Genomic DNA, 20,494 nt, shown 5'->3' on the forward strand with positions numbered 1-20,494 from the left:
ATAACAGACAATAATTGAGAATAAACATGCTATTCAAAAAAGGACTGCGGACACAAGTGCTTCTAGTCCCAGACCAAACCTCTTACTTGCCCTCCAGTACGCACAAGGCAGAAAAGCAAGGAGAACGTTACATTTTCAAAATGTCATAACATAGCAGCACACTCAAGTGAATCACAATAAGGCAACATAATCTTTGTGTCTAGACTAGAAAAAGAAAAGCTTAATAGCAGCAAGAGGAAGATGTCTATAATAAACACTTTGGAATTATATCTTTCAAATTATTCACAAAAACAAACCTTTAAAAGCATCAACAATGTTAATGTTTAAAGCAGGCAAGTTTTTTTCTAATAGAAAATGTTTTTGGCTTTTTGCACCACCAAACATGCGAGAAAAATCTGAAAATAATAATAAAGAACATTTCTGTCATGAATGTCAAACCGAGTATTCTCTCATGGTAAATTTGGTTATATATTGAAGAGAATTTTTCAACCCCTACCCATGACTAGATAATGGGCATTGCTTTTTTATTTTTTAACTCAGTTTGGAGAACATCTTACATAAACAAGCAAAACAAGAACGAGAAAGTAATATTTAAGACACAATGTAATTCTTTCAAAGAATCATCACAAAGTTTGGCTATGGATTAGGCAAACCAAAAATTCAAGTAAGGTTAAATGAATGAATGTAATAAAAAATAAAGCTTAATTTATACTTCTTCACGCAAAAACGCTTTCAACAAGCGTTTTTGACCGCCCCCTCCACACCCAAAAGAAAAAGTGTGATTTTTGTCTAGCGCCATGGTCATATGACGAAATATAACACGTGACTTGGCTTTGTAGGTTTGCATTTACTAACCCATGGGACAGCTTTCAATACCTACAATATGCATCACCCCAATTGGGAATCCAGCCCACAGTAAAAAAAATAAAATAATAATAACTTAAGAGAAAACCAAAAACATAACATAACCCTAACACCCCACCTGAATCTCCTCAACTACCATCCCCTTTCTATTCTTAAGGAGTGTTTTAAAAGTGCATTTAGATTGATCCGAGCCCCTTCCCCCGCAAACAACCACTTTTTTTCTCTCTTCTTATAATCAATGGTTAGATTGATACCGGAGAAAACGATGGGTAAAACTCCCGTGCAGTGGTGTCGCTCAGATTGGTGACGTTCCACTAGTGTTCACTCCCATTTATATATATTGACCGTCTTCTCTGTGAGAGAGGCGAGGTAGTGGTCTCCATTGACAACGAAGGGGCTGATGTCCAACACCGGCTGGTCAGCGGGTAGCTTCTGAAGGAGAGCACCACTCCCTGCATCCCACACCTAGAAGAGAGTACAGGGATTGAAGCAAAACAGAAAAAAATCTCACACGAATGAAATAATGTGTAGGCTATGGCCAAGACATACTATGTGATTTGTGAAACAGGTTGAAAGGAGACCACCACACTAGCAGTTTCCTAAACAATTGTTCCCACAAGGCTGCGACATCGAACCCCTTTCGCAGACGGTAAGCCCGTTACGTCATTTTGCTTATTTTGTCTGACTGAAACGTGGCTGGGTGAGCAAGAATATGTCAGTTTAAATACAGCCACCCCACCAAGTCACACCAATGCCCATATCCCCAGAGACAATGGTAAAATTGGAGGTGGAGTTGCTGCCATCTTCAATTCAAGCCTAACAATTAGTCCTAGAACCAAAGCCACCTACAAATCATTTGAAAGCTTGATTCTCAACCTTTCACACCCAAGCTGGAAATCAATACAGCCCCTAATGTTCATCACAGTGTACCGCCCTCCCGGCGCCTACACACTATTTATATCTGAGTTCTCTGACTTTTTATCAAGTCTAGTCCTTGAGTCTAATAAAATCATCTTAATTGGTGATCTAAATATTCACGCGGACATAGGAACTGATAGCCTAAATAGAGCGTTCATCTCATTGATTGATTCAATCGGTTTCTCTCAGTGTGTAGATAAACCTACCCACATTCTCAACCATACCCTTGACCTCATTCTGGTCTATGGTATTACAATAGAGCACCTCACAGTTTTCTCACAAAATCGTGACCTCTCTGACCATTATCTGATAACCTTCAATTGATCGATTATACACCACTGGACAAAAATGTCCTTGGCAGAAGTATATCCGAGAGCGCTGTAAATAAATCAGCCATCAACTCGGTATATTTCAACAAAATAGAAGACCACCACACCTATAGTCCTTCTTGTTGATAGTGTCAAATACTCATTTTAAATTACACTTGACTCTGTCACTCCCCAGAAAAGGAAGGTAATAAAGCAACAAAGGCTAGCCCCATGGTACAACTCGGAAACTAGAAATCTCAAGCGAACGTCTCACAAATTTGAAAAAAATGGCGCTCAACAAAACAGAAAGAATCATGTATAGTCTAGCCTCAAAATATACAAAAAGGCCCTCGACAATGCCAGAGCCACCTATTATTCACCCCTAATAGAGGACAACAAAAGTAACCCCAAGTTCCTTTTTGACACTTCACGTATCCCTACAACTCTCAATAGTAACGATTTCATGAGAGAGATGGCCGCACAGAGATGGCCGCACACCCAAATATATATATGGACAGTTTCTCCCCAATCGAGCTCTCTGATTTCACTTCAATGATAACTTCCTCAAAATCAACGTCCCCTGGATCCAGTTTCGACTAGGTCCTGCCCCCGGTTGGTACATCCCTGCTCAATATGATCAATATGTCCCTGGTGACAGGCTACGTGCCACAATCCTTCAAGGTAGCTGTAATCAAACCTCTCCTCAAAAAGCCTACTCTTGATTCAGGCATTCTAGCTAACTATAGACCCATATCAAACCTTCCATTTCTCTCCAAAATCCTCAAGAAAGCAGTCGCCAAACAGTTATGTGACTTTCTACATAACAACAATTTATTCGAAGGCTTTCAGTCAGGTTTCAGAGCTAACCATAGCACTGAGACGGCATTGCTGAGAGTCGCAAATTACCTCCTGACTGCAGCAGATAATAACCTCCTCTCCGTACTATTATCGCTATTATCAGGCTGCCCAAGTAAGTCTCTGAAAAGCCTACAGCTAGTTCAAAATGCTGCGGCGCGTGTGCTGACAGGTACCAGAAGAAGAGGCCACTCCTTCACTGGCCTCTCTACACTGGCTACCGGTTAAAAACAGAATAGAGTTCAACATTCTTCTCCTCACCTACAAAGCTCTCAATGGTCAGGCACCACAATATCTCAAAGAACTCGTTTACAGTATGTAAAAATGCTTACTGTCCCAAAAATATCAAAACAGGAGGCAGGGCGTTTAGGTCCCAGGCACCTCAGCTGTGGATCCTTCTCCCGGCTTCAGTCCGTGGGGCTGACACGCTCTGCACATTCAAGACTAGGTTAAAAACCTTTCTCTACGACAAAGCCTATAGCTAGACTTGTCTTCAGTACTCGCTCACCCGACAAAGGCATAAGGGTGAGAACTGAGTAAGGGGAACCTCCTGCCAAAACCTGCACCTGTGTTTTGTGTCTGCTAAATACCATAGTCGTACATTGTTTGTGTGGGTTTGTCTCCCAGCAGTGCTTGTAATATACACTATAGGCTCCAGTAAGGCCTGCCACTAACCCAACATCCGGGGAATCCCTCCCCGGAGTCTCTTTTCGTCCTCCACTTCGCAGTTCCGTGGACCTCTGTGTGGACCTCTAATAACTTCCTCCCCCCTGACATCAGAAACATGGACTCTATCACCATTTTCCAAACTCACCTCAAAACCCACCTGTTTAGGCAGGCCTATGACTCTGCGTGACCTGTGTCTTCTGCTGCAAGCTGTGTTTTGTTCTGCTTTTAACTGTGTTTTTGTACTGTTTTTAAACTGTACGGCGACCTTGAGTGCCCTGAAAGGCACCTTACAAATAAAATGTATTATTATTATTATTAGCCCCCAATTGACTGCCGAGTGTGACCATGGACCAGGCCTCTTCATGGATGGAGTCCATCAGAAGTCCTGCCTGTTCACAAGCTTTCAATTCAACCCCTTGTCCTCTAAATTGCTCTATATATTGATCAAAAGCAAAATACTTGTTTGCTCCCCGTCTATGACTTTATTGTGGCCTCCACCTCATAGAAGGGACGTTTCTCCTTCAGACTTAAGCCTCACGTCAGAGGAAGAGCAATGTGCTCAAAACGTCACTTTTATGAGGTGGATGCCACAATAAGTCACAGACAGGGAGCTACAGTGTGCAAAGCCCTCTTTTTGCTTTTGATCAATGTTTCTTTGGAGCACCTGCTTTTAAAGGGCGTGTTAACGGGAGTGTTCTTCTCACCATGGTGGAGTTGCTGGCCTCGTCTCCGACACACACCAGCGTGGCGCCCTGTCCGGTGGGGCTGCCGAACACAGCGTTCTTGGTGAGCAGCCTGCAGGAGGATCCGGCGCTGAAGGTCCGGAGCGGCTTGCAGGAGCAGCAGCCGGGCTCCTGGGCCACCGCGTCCCGCTGGGGCGTCCTGCTCAGCTCCATCAGTACGCTGTGCTGCACCGGGTTGGAGCGCCCTGGGGTGCAGGAGAGAGAAAGAGAGAGTTGGAAAGAGGCAAAAATGAAGGAGGATTGCGCCGTGTAATGGATTACTGCATGTTTTTTGTAAGGGTACCTACTACCTACCCTAGGAGACACGGGGAGAACATGCACACTCCACACAGAAAGGCCCTGTGTTTAACCATTTGAACCGTTATTTTAAACTTTAGCTCTTGAAAAACAGCAGATCTACAACCTCATAGAATGCCGTGGTACAAGCTATTTGAAACATCCTTTGTATAATGAGGTGTGAAGCCTTGACAAACAGTGAAGAGATTGCCACAGATGTCAACATGCTGACAATTAGCCATGCTCAGGACGAAACGCAAAGAAAACATGAGGTGCGTTCAAACCTGAACCTGAACCTTTGTTTCGAGTCGCTTCAATCGCTTGACTTTGGTCGTCAGTCAGCGGTGATAAGAAAAAAAGTCCCTTTGCTAGTGTTGCGCGCCGATTGGCTGTAGACACCGTCAGTGGCGGTTAGAGTGTTCCACGAGCCCTGAGGCGAGATTGGGCCGGGCCTGCACCCCCCGCCGGCTGCCTCTACTATATCGCCATGCTTGGACACCGTTATTTAACTTTGGCAGTGTAACCAAATGGACCAATACATATCATTTATGAGTAGCAAAACTAGTTCCTATATGTCTTTGCAAAGGGTTTAGTTTTGTCAGTTGGAACTGGATGGATTAAACCAGCCAAAAACATTTCCGGGGTCGCATGCTTGGATTCGTGTGGGGACGCGAAGGTTGCTTCAGTTGGAGTTTTCCAGCCGGGGCGAAGATACCAGGCGGCCGTTTGCTTCGTTCCCACCGTGCCCGTTCGTCTTTGCATTGACTTTGTATGAAATCGCGCCACTCTTACCCTTATAGCCTAAAGCAGGGACACCCTTTGTACACGGTGTGGGACCACCAGACAGTCTCTCTCACCTGGCCGGTACGTGACCAGACAGTGGCGGCTCTCCGTGTCCACCTGGATGTCGGTGCAGCTGCTGGTCTCCAGGGGCAGGATGTGGGGCTTGTAGGTGGTCCCGTCCACCTGCTCCCAGAAGTAGGCCCCCTCCAGGGTGCCCACGATGAGCCCCCCGCAGGGGAAGCTGCTGGAGGCGGCCCTGGGCACGTAGCACAGAGACGACACCGGGCACCTGGGAGGAGAAACAACGTGAGCTGTGCATTACTGTACTGTACTGTACTGTACTGTTCTACTGGGACCTGGGAGGAGAAACAACGTGAGCTGTGCATTACTGTACTGTACTGTACTGTACTGTTCTACTGGGACCTGGGAGGAGAAACAATGTGAGCTGTACTGTACTGTACTGTCCCACACCGTTCTATTGGGACCTTGGAGAAACATGAGCTGTACTGTACTGTACTGTACTGTACTGCATGTCCCACACCGTTCTATTGGGACCTTGGAGTAGAAACATGAGCTGTACTGTACTGTACTGTACTGTACGTCCCACACTGTTCTACTGGGACCTGGGAGGAGAAACAATGTGAGCTGTACTGTACTGTACGTCCCACACCGTTCTACTGGGCCACAGCGGGGAGAAAAATCGACCACAATCCAAATTCAATTTGGTATTGTACCTGTCCTGAGAACAAAACTGATTTCAGAGCACTCGTTCATTTTCACATCATCTATAGCAGGGGTTCCCAAACCTTTTCTCCATTATCAAAATAATCGATTTTCACTATATCTCAGCCAATATTGCACTTAAATGAACAAATAAGGTGTCTAGACCTATGTTTTGAGGGTCACGGATCTCAGTGAAACTATTCTCAAAGTGACCACATGTGCCGGTGGCATGCTGGTGTACAAATCAGTGTTGATTAAATCAGTTCCTCTATCTCGCCGGCTTCTTGTCCATGCTCTCCAGACAGTGTCAAGGAGATCAACCAATGAGGTTGGTAGGACTGCACCGCAGGACACACTGGATTAAAAAAACTCGTTAGTTTCAACCACCCCTGCCCTTCATCATAGGGTTTTGGTTTTTCCAAAAAAGCTTCGTTAGCTCGCTTGTATAAGGCAACACGGTGGTTCTCTTCAGAGCAGAGGAAGACGAGCCAGGTCAACTTTAGATTTAGAAATGAGTTTGTCATCTGCCCTTTCACTGAAGACTCACAATTCAAATAGCTCTAGCCAAGCCATGTGGCCCATAGGGCAGGAACCTAACAAGTACACTCCCTGGCATGACTAGTATGTCGCAGGGACCCTTTGATATTACCCAGCTGGGGTTCAAATCCCTGACCATCCAGTCTCAGGGTGGACGCTCTAAGTACAAGGCCACTGAGCTGTTGATGATATCCAGGGCCTCTTACGGGTGCCGCTCTAGAGTGTACAAAATGGAACCAAATGGACCAAATGGCCTTACGGAGCCATGAGGCCCATAGGGCAGGAGCCAATCTCCTGTTTCTGTAGTAGGAGGCAGCTTGATGTACAAGTACACCCCCTGGACAGTGGACATGACGCTAGTGTAGCAGGGACTTACCCCAATCCAACACTTGATGCTGAGTACCAAGCAGGGAGTCTTTGGTATGACCCGGCCGGGGATCGAACCCCGACCTCCCAGGCTCAAGGCAAATGCTCTGACCACAAGGCCACTGAGCTGTTGATATCCAGGGCACACCCGTAAGGACGGGTGTGCAACTCTGAATGTACAAATGGAACCGTAAGGGTTATGGGCCGGGGGTAACTTGGGGTAACTATGGGGGTAACACATTTCAATCTAAAGTTGACCTGGCTCGTCTTCCTGCATGCTACTCTGCTCTGAAGAGAACCATCGTGTTGCCAGATAGCTGATGTAGCTGATGAAGCCATTGTGGAAAAACCAAAACCATATGAAGGGCAGAGATGGTTGGAAATCCTTGTCATTGGAGACCATGGACTAGCAGACAAAGAAGACTGATGAGTTCTAAGAACACGATGACTGATTCATGTGACTGTGCATTTTGTTCTTTATGGTGCAGGCTAGGGTGGTCACTGTTTGTACATGTTGCTTACATTTGTAGAGTGTTTGAATGTGTACAGGAATAGGATGGAATACTGTTACAGGATTGTGTGACTGTTTGAAATTTGTACTGCATATTGCAGGCCATTCTATAGCCTAGTGTGTATAATACTGCCGTATACTATTGTTCATACTAAGGATGTTTTTAGTTTGTGATGTTATGCTACAGTATATTCTAAATTATAACGCTTGCTTAAAAACACAGCACTTGTCTAGATGTTATATGCAATATTGGTATCTCTTACTTGGTATAGATGTGACTTTATTGCGGCACAGATTTTTACACCAGCATGCCACGGGCACATGTGGTCACTTTAAGAATAGGTAATATAATAACTGAGATCCTTGACCCTCAAAACATAGGTCTAGACACCTTATTTGTTCATTTAAGTGCAATATTGGCTGAGATAGTGAAAATCGATTATTTTGATAATGGAGGCACTCATTTGCATAAAAACGGTAGATGGGACACTTTGCAAACTTTTTAACATAGCTTATTCAAGTAACAAATATTCCATGATGTGGAGTCAGTTCAAACTCAGTCATTCATTCATTTATTCCAAATGTATAGCTGATACTGACTAAATATCAAATTTTCACCGATTTGAGGTATAGTTCAGAATTTTGGCTACAGAAAGAGTAATTTACAAGATAGAAAGGTTATCTTGGGCTCAAATTGAAGCTTAGGGATATGGGAAGTTTTCTATATACAAGTGAGGCAGTGATACTCACCATAATGTGTTGGAAAATAACCATATTTGTTGTTATTAGTCAAGCAGACACCATACTTTTTTGTGTTTTTGAGGATGATGTAGGTCATATTTAAGAATATAATGGTAGCAACCCCCCAAATCTTGTTCTGCTACTTACCCCTATGTGTCAAGATACTCCATGACCAATTTCAGACTACTAGTGAATTAATATTTGCCTTTACACAATTTTGCCAGAGCCATATACCAAAAAGGGGGTTTTGAGGTAGGTGGGACATTTTGACAACTTTTTATCATAGCTCATCATTTTCAGCACATTTTTTCCAATAAGAAAACACTGTTTAGAAGTATATTTCAGGGGGGTGCATGATACCCCCCTGCTCCCACTGTAATAGGAAGCTTAGTGTTGTCCTGTAATTGCTACACAAAAAAACAAAAAAATAAGGAAAAGATACAAAGACAAAAAAGAGAAAGAAAACCCTCAACCCTCCCACGCATACTGCTCAGTGACACTGCATACTATAGAATAACATGATAGAAAGCTCATGGTAAACATCTGAAAAGAAAATGGCGTGCAGTCAGCCATATCAATGCTATCCTGTCTATTAATTGTTTCTACTCAAGTAACGGACAAGGGGCAGCAAAACCTTATCAAACTGTCTCTACCGTATTCTCAAAATCCAATATCAAATATCTTTAATTGTATCCGAGGGCTATGAAGCAGATTAGCATCTATTGCATTACATTTGTCACAGTGCAAAGAATTTCTTCGATTTTCCAAAAATGAAATTACTCATTGAAAATCATTTAATTTGTTTTTAATTCATGACAAATATAGCTTTTTGGGAATGACTTTTTAAAATACTAATATTCATTTTATTACATAGCTTCACAACAACTACACTGCAGCTACACTGCAATTGTCAATCACTGATGGGTTTGTAAATAGCGCATTTTATTATGGGGCAAAAAAACCTGATGTATTTGTCTTTTTTATGGCTAAAATAGCGCAATCTGCTCGCATAAAATGTCTCCAAATGGCCATCCCTGCTTGGACATGGGCAAAAAGCACTATAGTCTACTAAGGGCAGAAATGTGTAAAATAATACATGTGTTCCAAACTCCCAGTAGCTTTCGGAATAAAGTGTTTATATGGTAGATGTATACCGATTCAAACGGTAATACCACCCCTCCAGACCCGAATTAAAATGTATTCGGAATCTATTCCAATTGAGGTGTTTACATGAGCATTTTTATTCTGATGACTGGAATTAATCCATTCATTCCGAATGAATTTCTGCATGTAAATGGGGCCATAGAAACACAGTGGATATCGGACTTCATGTGACGTCTGCCATTTCATGACGTCAATCAATTGTACACAAGAGTTCTGTTCAGTTTGTGATATTAGCTCCAGACAGAGAGACACAGACTTAGACGTGATGAATCCCAATGTCGATTTCTGCTGTTGACGTGATTGACGTGATAAGGATTAGTTTTTATTGATTCAGAATAATGCAGCGTTCCCCTTGGCTCGGTGGATTTACATGGACCAAGATCATGCTGCTGCTTAGGTGGCTGTAATAGCCGCAATCTTAGGTTTAGGTGATTGCACAGAACGCGGATGTTAGGGGCTCAATACTAAATCGGCGATACCTCGCTTCTGATAAAAGTCTGTTAGATTAGTTATAGGCGATTTTGCTTCCTGATTGTTTTAGGACGTGAAAGTGAAGGTTTTCACGCATGCGTCCGAGGCGACAGTAAAGGGACTAGCTGGAGTCTTTGGTGGCAGTCAAAAATAAAACTCAACCCAGTTAAATTATGGAGGGTTGTTAACCAAATGGACCCTTATTGCATCTGTAACTCTTGATACCGTAATATAAAACCACATTTTGGTTTCATTTTACGCTCTCAAGAGTTAAATTATAGCTAAACATGTCATCATGTAAATTACTGTAATCAAATGGTGGTCCGTGGCTCAAATGCTGAATAAATAATGGTTTCGATAAGAAAAGAAAGAAAGACATTTTAAAAAGACATTTAAAAAAAATAGCAGATCTACAAGCTCCACGCTATGAGCTTGTAGATCTGCTATTTTACAACAGCTAAAGCATAGCATTATGCTAAAAAACCCCGAAAGGGGTTCCCGTCCAGGCGGTTGCAGCTGGTGCGTGCTGGTGTTAATATTAATAACATATTAAGTTAGTTAAACTAACTAACTTACCTGGAGCGCGGCGGTTGCAGCTGGTGCACGTGCGTGCTGGTGTCTCTGATGTCGTAGACGAGCACGTCTCCGCTGAGCAGACCGGCGTAAAGGTAGTTGCTGTTGTCCAGAGACCAGCAGCAGCTCCACACGGGCTCGCCCGTGTTGTACCTATGCACCACCATGTCGGCCATCAAACTGCACACACACACACACACACACACACACACACACACACACACACACACACACGACAGATCAATAGATAGATAAAGATACCTTTATTGATTCGGTCTGCTGTGGCAGCCAGAGCCAACACAGCAGTAGCATGTTAGTAACCTTACAGATAAAGGAGCTACAGTAGATAGATACGGCAGAATAACAACACAATAAATACACTTTCAAAAATTACAGTATAAGTAATGCAGATGCATACTGTAAGTAAGCCTTGCTGAGCCATGAGGCCCATAGGGGAGGAGCCTATCCTGTGTTTCTGTGGCGTGAGGCAGCTTGATGTACAAGTACACCCCATGGACATGATGTACAAGTACACCCCATGGACATGATGTACAAGTACACCCCATGGACATGATGTACAAGTACACCCCATGGACATGATGTACAAGTACACCCCATGGACATGATGTACAAGTACACCCCATGGACATGATGTACAAGTACACCCTGGACATGACGCCAGTAAGTCGCAGGGATTTATCCTCATCCAGCCCTTGATGCTTGAGTGCTTTTGGTATGACCCGGCCGGGGATCGAACCGCGACCCAGTTACAGTCTCATGGTGGACACTCAAACCACAAGGCCACTGAGCTGGTTAATACAGATGCATACATCCTATACAATCTAGTCTAGCCTATAGTGCAGAGCAAGAGACGCTGTTGATAAATATAAAAGTATACAGTATACAGTAACATGCACTGTATGTATACAATCACGTTACAATAGTCTCTCACACACACACACACACACACACACACACACACACACACACACTAGGCTGCCGAATATAAACACAAGTAATTTGCACCTATAGCCTAGCTCTATGATGGTCTGGAGGAGCGGCTGGTACTTAATTAGCCTGGCTAATAAGCCAGGCTATAAGCCATTGGCAGAATAAGCCATTGGCAAAATTGGTGTGTGATATTAGTCTGGCTTTAGCCAGGCTAGTACTTAATGACTTTGGTCATAAAGGCTTCCTCTAAACTAGAATCAAAGGTGCAAGCCACTTCAAGAATGAAACTTCGGTTTCATGAAAGTGATGCTACATAAGTTACCATGGAAACTAATGCTTTGGACTTAGCCTGCTCCGGACCAGGCTAACAGCCAGGTTTAACCTAATCCTGATGTCTTTACTGTTCATTAAGCAGTCAAACTGATCACAAACCAATGATGTTTTCCAGATTTATTCAATTATTATGGGTTTATGTTGCCTTATTTGTATCGGTCTGCATTAAAGGACTAATTTAAGCACTATATAAAATCAAATAACCAAAATATATAGGCTGCACAACATCATGACAGCTTGTGAGCTTGTAGATCAGCTGCTTTTGGTGAATGTTCCCCATGAATAGGTTTGCTGTCGTGCAAGTGCACGGTTAAGAAGAATTATTATATTATATTATATTATTATTTATTTATTTTTGTAAAAGTGAAAACCACTAAATATTACCATTACTCATTGTTTTACAACATATTACCATTGCAACGTTTCACCCACTACTAGTCCTACATACTTACACCTAGAAACCCCATTCAAACCTATTTAGGTTCATCCTATGGTGGACATGTGTGCCTGAAAAGGAATCTTTTAAATGTTTCATAGTTTTAGAAATATAGTGCTTTCAAATTTGAGACATTTATAGGCAGATAGTGGCACTTAAAAAAAGCACTTTCACCTAGAAACTCCATTCACACTTTGTAAAATTCAGCTTACTGTGGAGACACATGCTGGAACTTTTTACTTTGAAATGTTTTGTAGTTTCTGAGTTATTTAACTTAAACGCCCAATGCATTCTCAATGGCAATAGCACAAACTTTGGCATGCTACATGAACCCATGACCCGGCCCTGTCTGGACAACAACCCCCTTCCCCAAAGGTAGCTCCCTCAGAGGAGGGAGTTATGGCCAAATATCACAATGCGACAATGTCATTATGCTTACAATATTATAATATTAATATTAATATTAAGTTAATATTAGTGGTAAAATGTAAACTATATTTTTGGGGTAGTTAATCATTCAGTCTATCCACTATTGAGAGTATGTTCTCTCTTTAATTACAGCAGCAGTATTTATTTTAGAAGCTTAAGTCATATCAGTAAGTCTTGAATAGATTAGTAAAAATAATGAGATATACAGAAGGGGGCTGTAATGCAACTATTAAGGATGCAAACTGTCTTAATACCCCATGAAGAAGAAGGATCAGTAAATCTGTGATCCACATAAGGGGTCTATAGACAAAAAGCCAGACTGTCTATTAAGCCAGGCTTGCTGATCCCGGCTCGCCAAATCCACCAATTCTGAGCCTCGCTTGGCTTTAGTGGAACGGAATAAACCAGGCTGTAAAGATCAGGATTTAAAAAGCCTGGCTTTGGCCTAAATCCTGGATTAGTTAATCCAAGTTTGTGAAACAGGCCCCTGGGCCTGTTTCACGAAAAGCCAAGCGAGGCTCAGAATTGGCGGATTTGGCGAGCCGGGATCAGCAAGCCTGGCTGAATAGACAGCCTGGCTTTTTGTCTCGAGACCCATTCTGTAGAACACAGATTTACTGATCCTTCTTCTTCATGGGGTATTATGGCAGTTTGCATCCTTAATAGTTGCATTACTGCCCCCTTCTGTATATCTCAGTATCTTTACTAATCTATTCAAGACTTACTGATACAAGGACTTAAGCTTCTAAAATAAATACTGCTGCTGTAATTAAAGAGAGAACATACTCTCAATAGTGGATAGACTGAATGATTAACTACCCCAAAAATATAGTTTACATTTTACCACTACTATTAACTTAAAACAGAATTCTTAATATTGTAAGTATAATGATATTGTCGCATTGTGATATTTGGCCATAACTCCCTCCTCTGAGGGAGCTACCTTTGGGGAAGGGGGTTGTTGTCCAGACAGGGGCCAGACTGGTGAACTGTGGGTCATGGGTTCAATAGTGGGTGAAACGTTACAATGGTAATATGTTGTAAAACAATGAGTGATGGTAATATTTTGTGGTCTATACTTTTTCAACAAAAAAAAGATATTAACATAATATAATATAATATTAATAATTCTTCTTAACCGTGCACTTGCACGACAGCGACCTATTCTGGGGAACATTCACCAAAAGCAGCTGATCTACAAGCTCACAAGCTGTCATGATGTTGTGCAGCCTATATATTTTGGTTATTTGATTTGATATAGTGCTTAAATTTGTCCTTTAATGCAGACCGATACAAATAAGGCAACATAATTCTGGAAAACATCATTGGTTTGTGATCAGTTTGACTGCTTAATGAACAGTAAAGACATCAGGATTAGGTTAAACCTGGCTGTTAGCCTGGTCCGGAGCAGGCTAAGTCCAAAGCATTAGTTTCCATGGTAACTAATGTAGCATCACTTTCATGAAACCGAATCAAGCCTCAACATATCCAGGTTAACTGGTTAAATTAATCTGGCAAGATTAACCGGCTTTCATAAAACCGTTTAATCGTTGATCCAGGATATATTAAGGCAGGATATGTGTTTAAATCCCGGTTTAATCTCTAATCCAAGTTTCGTGAAAAAGGCCCCTGGTCAGTTTGACCGTGTTGCCCAGCGACGCAGACAGCATCAGGCTGTGTGTCGTGTGTACCTGGTCAGTTTGACCGTGTTGTCCAGCGACGCAGACAGCATCAGGCTCTCGGTCTGTCTTTGTAAGGCCAGGCCTCGGATCTGCTTGGCGTGGATGGGAACGTACTGGATGGCCCTCATGTCCACTGTGCTGATCTTCGTCACCCCGCAGCCTGGACCTGGAGGGAGGGAGGATTTAAAAGAAATCGGACTAAATAGATCGTTTTCATTGTAATTTGACGTTTCATGTCGACGTCAAGACCGTTCCATCACAGCACAAAGTATGGGCTTGAATCTAATTTATATTTATTTAGCACAGTATAAAAAAAAGCCCAAGGAGCTTATACGAGGCCTCTATCTAAGTCACAATGCAAGACACAATAAAACATCCAGAACACGTTTGTAAACAATATAGAATTTCCAAGATACACAATTGCAGTATATAAAAATAAGAGATAATACAAAAACATATAATTAAGTGATCTGGCCAATTAAATAGGTTATGCTTATGTTTGAAATGATTTAATGAAGTAGAATTTTATGAGATCACTGTACAGCTGTTCCATAGCTGGGCCCCCTGTATCTGATGGAGAACTGACACAGTCCAGTACAGAACTTTGGGAGATGTAAAGGATTTGCCTGTCTTGTATTGAAATGGTGCACTTCACTGTTGAACTGAAAGAGGCTTTACCGGGCAAAGGGAATTAAACTGGCTGGAACGATATTTTGAAAAATAAAGTTGCAGGTTTGGTATTTAATTACATTACAAATTGGTAAAATATTAACACATCAACTGCTGGAAACGTATCCATACGCTTTATTAATCTCGAACGCTGTATGCGCAAAACGTATCTATACGTTTTATGGTTTTTTTTTATGATTACTGTACTTCATATTTATACGCGCCCGGACAACATAGAAAGTAACACCGATCGGCTCTACAAAGGTCCGGTATGTGATCCGGGAGTTAAAAGCCCCCCCTCCTGAAAAGAGGTCTGGTCTATGCGGGCATGCCGTATCCATTACGACGTACTGGAGGCGGCCTCGTCGGCCTGCACGGCATAGACCAACGCAGATATCAGGGGATCTAAAATGGAGGTACCCATACTCTAGTGTGTGTGAATACACTCGATTCCCCTCCCCTCCTGTTTCTACATGGTTTCTCCCGAGGCAGCAATGTAGGGGGAGTCTCTTCGTCTCGGATCGCATTGCAGTTTCAGTTCCCCCCCCACTCACTCATCCACTGTGCCTCCAACGGCAACTGCCTTGCACCGCCGCCTCGTACTCTCATTCTCGGAAAAAGATAGCCCTCTGCCCGTATATAAACCAAGAATAATCTGCAACGGTCGATCGCCATTTCATAACGTTTGCGAAACGAATGACGTATTCTCGAAGGACCGCAATAGGAGAAGCAGTATAGGAGATAGATATGATCAACTGTCTTTTTTTCGCCGTCACAGCCGGGATTAGCGTCTCTCTCGAGTGGATGAAGCTCTTTTCCATTCGCTTATCGCTCTTGTGGTTCTTTGCCCTAACATGTCCAGACATGTCAACCACTAACGCATCTCACCGTTATACTATCGTTCTGAAATGATCGGTGGAAGGTAGCCTACACTGATCAAGACTTTTGTTGCCCCCCCTGTTACTGAGACAATGATCAGATATGTCTATAGTATGTACATGTCGCTATAGGCCTTATTTTGTGAATATTTAGTTGTCAGGTCCATACCTTGTCTAAAATACTCTTTTTCAAAGAGGATTTCAGAGAATGCATGGACCTGAAGAACTATTATTGCACTATATTGCTATATTGCACTAACATTGAGTAGTGCAATGTTGTGAAGTGAGCAGTGCAACATTGCACTGCTCACTTCACAGGGGTGTGATTTTTATTATTATTACAGTATTAGTTTTTTCTTATGAAAGCAGAGAGTCTTCTGTTTCATACGGTATATAGTATGTACATGTCGCTATAGACCTTATTTTGTGAATATTTAGTTGTCAGGTCCATACCTTGTCTAAAATACTCTTTTTCAGAGAGCGCATCTGCGCACGGGAGCACATTGGCTGCATACCACATAACTAGGGATGCACAATTAATCTGTAGAATAATCAGAATCAGCCATAAAAATGCCATAATCGGAACGGTCCCAAAATAATACAGATTATTTAATTGGTTTTCACCAGCAAAAATGTTTTTAAATGAAAAATGTAAAAAGAAAATCACCATTAAATTTAATATAAATCAAAAGTGTCTATAGTACCTCTTGTCTAGAACAAAAGCCAAATCATATAATTTGTGTACTCGTCTCATTCAGTTGTGAAAACAGACTCTTGGAAAAGAGTAGGCTATATGCTATTTATTGATTGATTGAATACTTTATTAACAGGCTTTGGGCCAAGCCCCCCTAGGGCCTAGGCTTGTTTCCATTGTGGTCCTCTGTATAATATCGCAATCGGTCAGAATCGGCAGATATGACCCTAATCAGAGATCGGATATCGGTCATAATTTCAAAACCGTGCACCCCTACACATAATAATAATATTCCTTCTACCCTAATAGACACACAAGCACATGGCCGTTTATCCGTGCTCCTTCTCCTACCAAACCACAATGTTAGCACACATCTCTCCATGCAAAATAAAATCTGCATGCTCCCAGAATCTAGCTGCACTACATTGCATCCACGCACGTCATATTTACTGTACAAATATTACTTTTGTCACACACACTGTTATTGCACAACATTTTGCTGTGATGCAAATTACATCACAACTTTCTCATTCCCCGGCACCTCCCCTTTCCACTGCACACACACACACACACACACACACACACATGCACGTGCACACACACATACAGCACAGTATGCTACAGTACAGTACAGTACAGTATGGCAAAGCTCAGTATGATACAGCACGGTCCAGTACGGTACATTATGGTACCGAACCCTACAGTACAGTACAGTACAGTAGAGAAGAGAGCAGAACAGAGGAGAAGAGAACAGTACAGTACAGTACAGTACGGTACAGTACAGTACAGTGGGGTACAGTACAGTACAGCACAGTCCAGTACAGTGGAGTACAGTACAGTACAGCAGAGTCCAGTCCAGTCCAGCACAGCACAGTACATCACAGTGGAGTACAGTACAGTACAGTACAGCACAGTGGAGTCCAGTCCAGTGGAGTATAGTACAGTACAGTGGAGTACAGTACAGTACAGTGGAGTACAGTACAGTACAGTACAGTACAGTGGAATACAGAACGGTACAGTGCAGTACAGTACAGTACAGTACAGTGGAATACAGTACAGTGTAATACAGTACGGTACAATACAGTACAGTACAGTGGAATACAGTACAGTACAGTGGAATACAGTACAGTACAGTACAGTGGTGTACAGTACAGTACAGCACAGTCCAGTCCAGTACAGTGGTGTACAGCACAGTAAACCACAGTCCAGTCCAGTACAGTACAGCAGTACAGTACAGTACAGAGGACTACAGTATACTATTCCCGCTAGAGTGCCACATTTACGACATCCAAGCAACTTGGTATATAGAAACATTGCCACTTGCCATTCTTGCTTTTAGACGGAAATAAAAACAAGCAAAACAAACAATAGGGCCACTCAGCCAGGTTGCCAAGTTTGCACTTTCCAAGCAACTGGACATATGAATACATCATGGTTGCCATGTTTGCTTTTCCAAGTAAAAAAAACAAAAAAAAAACTGTATTGAGAATCGCCCTTCCGCTATTGCCTTCTTCCCATTTCCAACGCATGGCGCTAGGATGAGCGGGCCGAAGGCCTGCGAACTTCTAGTAATAATAATACACTTCATTTATAACGCACTTTACATTTGAAGCAAATCTCAAAGTGATATATATATATATTTACCAGATGGAGACTTCTGGGAGGCCAGAAGACAGGTGAGCGGCTCGCAGTAGGCCAGCACCCTGCAGCCTCCCGTCTTGGACACCAACACAGCCTTGTTGAATTTGTACTGGGCCCCCTGGGTGCTCCTGGAGGCGTCCCCGGCTCTCTGGGGGAACTGGGAGGAAGACTTGCTGCCCGCCTGGCTCATCAATTTTTTTTACAATACAAGTACAAACAAACACCAAGTTACGAGGTGCATGCGAGGAATTCAACTTAAAAAAAAGAATTGTCACACAACCCGAAATTAAAAGATTAACAGACAATGTTGATGTTCATCGGTCATCACCTGCAGCTGCAGATTGCATTGAGCAGACTCTAGCTCCGCCCTCCTCCTGAGACTCTGCTCCTCCTCCAGTGTCCTGTAGGAGGAGCCCAGGACCGGGTTGTCGGGGAGCCGCTGCCCCGTCTTCAGGACGTCCAGCCTCACGCCGGTGAGGTCGTCGGACGGGACGAACTCCGGGTAGGCCGTGTTGGGGTCCAGGGTGACGGGGCTGTAGGACACCATCTCCTTCATCTTGTCCCACACGCTGAACGCCAGGTTGCCCAGGTGTCGGGCCTCGTCGATCAGCGGCTCCGAGACCGCCTGCGGTTCCGCGTGGGGCTGTCGGAAAGTCGATGACACGATTTCATTGGTCACACAGATCATTGCCGATTAAACAATTGAATTGTGCTTCTTGCATTTAACCCATTTTGGGGCAGGAAACCCCTTTTGGTGTTAGCATTATGCTATGCTTTAGCTATTGAAAAATAGCAGATCTACAAGCTCATAGCGCGCCACCAAGTGGTGCGCTACGAGCTTGTAGGTCTGCTATTTTTTTTTAATCGAAGAACGACTGACATAGAAACATAGCTTTTTCAGAAAACTGTCAGGATGTAGAAGACATTTTTAGAATCTGATCTCAGGTCAAAATGGGTTAAAACATTATACTTGCCCTCTATAACTAAAATTAAAAACACTTGAAATATTGTATTTCTTTCATAAATAGAGAATCTTTCACTCAATAGGAACTGCTCCTGTCGCAAGTTGATGATGTCATATGTCTGTGTGGTCCAGCCCTATGGAATGTTGTGGTGCTCCGCGCCTGTAACACTCTCCTACGCACATGCACATGCACGCACGTCACTCAGACAAATGGACACTCCTACGTCACGTGCCCGGGCGCTACGAGAATGAATGAATGGAACGGGAGTGAGCTTGAGGAAGTGAGCTGTTGACACACAGCTGTCAACTCGGCCGCCCGCTGATCGTGTCCGTTTGTAGCCTACCTCTGGCTTGTGAGAGACCGTGCATAGGTTGCAGCCAGCAGTGGGACTAGTCAACACAACACCATCCAAGAAGTGAGTGTAGTGATTTCCCGGTCAGAGCGCTGTGTATTAAATCCCTTACTGACAGTTGATGACGCGGTTAGCGTTTCCTCCTCTTACGATCCGGGGTGATCCACAGAGTGTTGTCAGCGACGCCAGCGAGAACCGGGCGTCGGAGAGCAGCCACGCTCCGTCGGGGAAATCACTACACTCACTTCTTGGATGGTGTTGTCTTGACTAGTCCCACTGCTGGCTACAACCTATGCACGGTTTGTCTCTCACAAGCCAGAGGTAGGCTACAAACGGACACGATCAGCGGGCGGCCGAGTTGACAGCTGTCAGTGTCAACAGCTCACTTCCTCAAGCGTGCTCCCGTTCCATTCATAAATTCTCGTAGTGCCCAGGCACGTGACGTAGGAGTGTCCATTTGTCTGCTTGACGTGCGTGCATGTGCGTGCGCGTAGGAGAGTGTTACAGGCGCGGAGCGCCACAATGTATGGAATGCACGTGCTAATACAAACTATTTAAATGTTTGCTTTGACACTCACATTATCCTTAGGAAGCATAAAGTTGCTTTTTAACAACTTGGTTTTCACAAGGCAGATATGACGAATAACTTAAATCTAAAAATTGAAATCACAGACACCGGCTTTAATATTTTTTTAACAATTAATATTTTTTCAAGCCACTTGTTGTAAGAATAGCATATCTACAAGCTTACAACACGCCACGTGGTGTAAGAATAGCAGATCTACAAGCTTACAACACGCCACATGGTGTAAGAATAGCAGATCTACAAGCTTACAACACGCCACGTGTTGTAAGCTTGTAGATCAAATATTTCTGCCATTTGGTAAATGTTTTGGAAAGAAAAATAGCAGATCTACAAGCTTACAACACGTCACAAAGTGTCGTGTTGTAAGGTTGTAGAT

At 43.1% G+C, this 20,494-nt stretch overlaps 1 long non-coding RNA gene and 1 pseudogene across 2 annotated transcripts in view; both read right to left on the reverse strand.

Annotated features, from left to right (window-relative positions):
* The window catches only part of LOC310853427, a 185,990-nt gene that overhangs the window by 77,524 nt on the left and 87,972 nt on the right, over nt 1-20,494 (reverse strand). The gene's annotated exons all lie outside the window — the stretch shown is intronic.
* LOC310853544 (E3 ubiquitin-protein ligase rfwd3.L-like) lies at nt 1,186-18,903 on the reverse strand (annotated as a pseudogene). Its single transcript has 7 exons — nt 18,491-18,903; nt 18,219-18,396; nt 14,343-14,499; nt 10,506-10,682; nt 5,491-5,705; nt 4,319-4,542; nt 1,186-1,329 (listed from the first exon to the last, which is right to left on the reverse strand). The product of its transcript is annotated as an E3 ubiquitin-protein ligase rfwd3.L-like (transcript).

This window comes from Protomyctophum parallelum, assembly GCF_964188405.1.
Source record: "Protomyctophum parallelum genome assembly, chromosome: 22".
Classification (NCBI taxonomy): domain Eukaryota; kingdom Metazoa; phylum Chordata; class Actinopteri; order Myctophiformes; family Myctophidae; genus Protomyctophum; species Protomyctophum parallelum.